This window comes from Heterocephalus glaber, unplaced genomic scaffold (assembly GCF_053883595.1).
Source record: "Heterocephalus glaber isolate CG9 unplaced genomic scaffold, H.glaber_assembly_v1.0 deba00001504, whole genome shotgun sequence".
NCBI classification, from domain to species: Eukaryota; Metazoa; Chordata; class Mammalia; order Rodentia; family Bathyergidae; genus Heterocephalus; species Heterocephalus glaber.
The window spans coordinates 20,186,931-20,191,169 of record NW_028258324.1 but is presented as its reverse complement, the minus strand read 5'-3'; positions in this window follow the sequence as shown (position 1 = coordinate 20,191,169).

The window sequence follows — 4,239 nt, the reverse complement described above, 5'->3', positions numbered from 1 at the left end:
TGTCCTTGGCTCCAGAGCTCATACTATGGTCCATCTCTGATGCCTTCATCCTGGGTTGGGAGCTGGTTGCCAACACTGAGGTCAGCTTCACTTACCTGCCGTATGTATATTCTGCTGAGACTAAATTGTTTTTCATGATTGACCAAGAAAGAAGATAGGATTGATGGGCTAAAGCTTATTATTTCTGTTGAAGAGGAACCCACTCAAAAAGAAAAGAAATGAAGGGCAAAACTTGAGAACACAAGAGAGGAAATTGCAAGAAATATGATGACAAGAGGCTGAAGTGGCAATTGGGGAGTGTTCATCTGGGACCCTCCTCATACCTGAAACCTTTGCTTGTCAGATTTTCTGAGTGAAGGAATTGAAAAAGTTTCCTGAGTGCCTCCCTCTCCCCACTGCTCTTTCTCAGCTTTCTGCCCCAGTGTCAAGCAGCATCAGGACTGGGCAATGAAATAACAAACATTATTCCATTCCTGGAGTAAACCAAGTACCACTTATTCAAATGACTGTAGGGGTGACAGCTAGACCCTGAAGGAGTGAAATGGGATGGATGAAGTTGAGCAAGCTAGTGGTAAATGGAACAAGCACCTACTCCACCTTAACAGATTAAGGTTAAATGAAGAGGGCCTAGTATGCAAGATCTTACAAGGTTATTCTCAAGAACCCATGTATTTGATTTTTATATAAAACCTAGTGACTTGAGTATGTTGTTATCAAATTTAAACAATGTATAAGCCATTCAAAACATTCCAAAGGACTTTATTCCTCTTGTTGAGTCTCTTTATTGGGTAGGAGAGTGATCAGATGTCATACAACAACCTAAACAAGTTTATTTTTTACTCAGATGGGATGATTGTGATAAAAGAAAACCAAAGTAATTTAATGATGGTCAAATAAAGTAGGAAATTCCCAGGATTTGAAGTGATTTTTACTTTGAAAATTTATTTATTTATTTTACTAGGGATTGAACTCAGGGCCTTTGCACTGAGCTATATACCCATCCCTTCTTATTTACTTATTCATTATTTTGAGACAATGTAAGGCTAAATTCACCAAACAGGACTCAACTTTTGATCCTCCTGCCTTACCCTCCCAAAGGGTAATGAGGAATTGAATTTGTGCTATCTTATAAATCTAAGAACTCAAGACGAAACCTGTGGGGTTGCAAAATTATAAATGTAGAACATGCTAGCAAAGGTCCATAAGATGCTTGCCAGAGTTAGCTGACAGGTTTCAAAACAGTTTGAGTATTAGACATCACAGATATGCCTGCCAAAAAGGGTAGTGTGATAGAAGAACCTCTGCAGTGCACATAAATACCCCCACACACACATGTTAAACTCACAGAGGAAATCAGCTTTAAAGTTTGACAAGGCAAAGAAGCTGAATGAGTAGTTTCATATTAAGCAGTTGATAAACTTTATCTGAATGTGAAAATGTTTCATGAGGAGGTAGCTAGTTCCCATTATTATTACATATTTGTACATTAGCCTTTAGTGACAACGATCTTTTCAGGATATATTTGGGCTCTGCTTATTCAGTGAATCACATTGTATGAATTGAATGCTAATACTACCAAAATGGGAATGCAAGATGATTAATATTTCTGTGTTACAATGATCTTGTGAAACAGTGAAGAAAAACCTCACTTAAATTCAGGATATATCTAATTCCATTATAGGATCTATTGTTAAAGTCAAGCAGATCATAATATTTGTTTTAAACAAGCAGCCAAGCTCATAGCACTATTGTTTTGAACCACTGTATTCCTAAAATCATAAAAATATAGACTCGGCCCTACTGAAGTCCCGAGTCATGCTGAAGACATCAAATCAGCCCACTGCAGACAGGCAGGTCTGCGCACACCCTACCGACGTCCCGACTCGCGCAGAACATGCAGAATCATCCCGCACCCTGGCAACAATCAACTGGACCCCCACCCCCGCTCCTCTGTACAGCCGCCTGGTTCCACACTACAAAGACGCAGAGGACACCAGACTACCAGAGCATGGTACTGAGTCCCATTGCTCCTGGCCCAGAGGTAGGGGCTTCTGAGCCACCATCCCACTGCTCCTGGTCCAGAGGAAGGGGCTTCCCAGCTAACATACCTCCTGCTGCTCCCAGCCCAGAGGATAGGGCTTTTGGGCCACCTCCTGTCCCGCTGCTCCTGGCCCAGAGGAAGGGGCTTCTGGGCCATCATCCCTCCCACTGCTCCTGGCCCGGAGGTAGGGGCTGCTGAGCTGCCATCCCACTGCTCCTGGACCAGAGGAAGAGGATTCCTGGCCACCATCCCTCCTGTTGCTCCCAGCCCACAGAAAAGGGCTTTTGGGCCACCATCCCTACCTCTGCTCGCGGCCCCTGTCCCACCTCTCCCAGCTCAGAGGAGGTAATCCCTGCAGGTGCCAACAGCTCCCACCCCAGTTGAAATGAGAAAACACATAAATAAGTCTCAAAACCAGACTTCCAGATCACCTACAGCAACCCCAAAGGGAAATCAGATGGAACACTCTGATACTCAACCACCTGGACCCACAGAACTGGCAACAAAAGGGGATCTGGAAAAAATGAAATCAAAAATAATATCTCAGATAACAGGAGAAATTGTGCCCCTAGCACAAGACATGATTAATAAATCTAGAGAGGAGCTCAGGAACATGATGGAATCCCAACATAGGAAACAAATGGAATCCATAAAACAGATGCAAATAGATTTCCAGGACATGAAAAACTCCATTGAAAGTCTACACAGCAGAATGAGCCAATGTGAGGACAGAATTTCAGATATAGAAGATAAGATAGCAATTAATGACCAGGAAAAGAAAAATTGCTTCAAAATTATAAGGGAACATGAGAAATCAATCCAGCAGCTGCTATATGATGCAAAGAAGATTAACATAAGACTGATTGGAGTCAATGAAGAAACAGGAGAGAGTACAGATGACAAAAAAATCTCTTCACAGAAATAATGGCAGAAAACTTCCCAAGCACGGGAAAAGAGCTTGACATACATATAAGAGAGGCATATAGGACTCCAAATAGCCTTGATCAAAAAAATTCTACACATAGGCATATAATTGTTAAGATTCCAGAAACTCAACAGAAGAACAAAGTTCTACAAGCAGTTAGAGAAAAGAAACAAATCACATACAAAGGAAAGCCCATCAAAATCATAGCAGACTTCTCAATACAAACCACCAAAGCAAGAAGAGCTTGCAGTGACATATTCCAAGCCCTAAAAGAAAATAGCCTCCCAAATTTAAAGACCCAATCCAAAAATGGGCATCTGAAATGAACAGACATTTCTCAGACAAAGAAGTAGAAATAGCAAATAAATACATGAAAAAATGTTCAACATCACTGGTCATTCGAGAGATGCAAATGAAAACAATGCTGAGATTCCACTTCATTCCAGAAAGAATGGCTGCTATCATGAAATCAACTGATAACAAATGCTGGTGGGGCTGTGGGGAAAGAGGAACCCTGTTCCACTGCTGGTAGGAGTGTAGACTGGTGCAAGCACTGTGGAAATCAGTATGGAGATACCTCAAAGAACTAGGACTGGAAGTCCCATTTGACCCCACTATTCCACTGCTGGGGATCTTTCCCAAAGAATTAAAAGAAACATACCACAGTGATATATGTGCACTCGTGTTCATAGCAGCACAGTTTGTAATAGCTAAAACTTGGAAACAGCCCAAATGCCCATCAACTGGAGACTGGATAAAGAAAATGTGGGTTTTTTATAAAATGGAGTACAACTCAGCCATAAAAAATGAGAAATTAGAGACATTTATACCTAAGTGGATGAACATTGAGGCAATATTCTTAAGTGAAATAAATAGGACACACATGAATGAATTACGAATAGTTTCTCTGGTGTGAGAAACTGAAAGTGTAAATATGGAGTAAATGTATGATAGGTAATGTGAAATAGGAAGAAAAGGGGCCAAGGGGAACGAAGTGGGAGGGCTAGGGGAAAGGATAGAAGGGAATGGGATTAATATGAGAAAATAGAAAAATAGGAACAAAATCTTTGTAATTAGGGAGGAATGGAAGGGTTGAAGGGAGGGCTGGGCAAGGGTGAAAAATAAGAACCAAGAGAGCCTATGTAAAGGTGCAAATTTCCAATGATGAATGTCATTATATTGTATACCTAAAATGTACCAATGATTAGAATGAATAATCAATAATGCAAAATAGGAAGAAAAGGTCCAAAGGGGTAGGGGTAGTGGGAGGAGC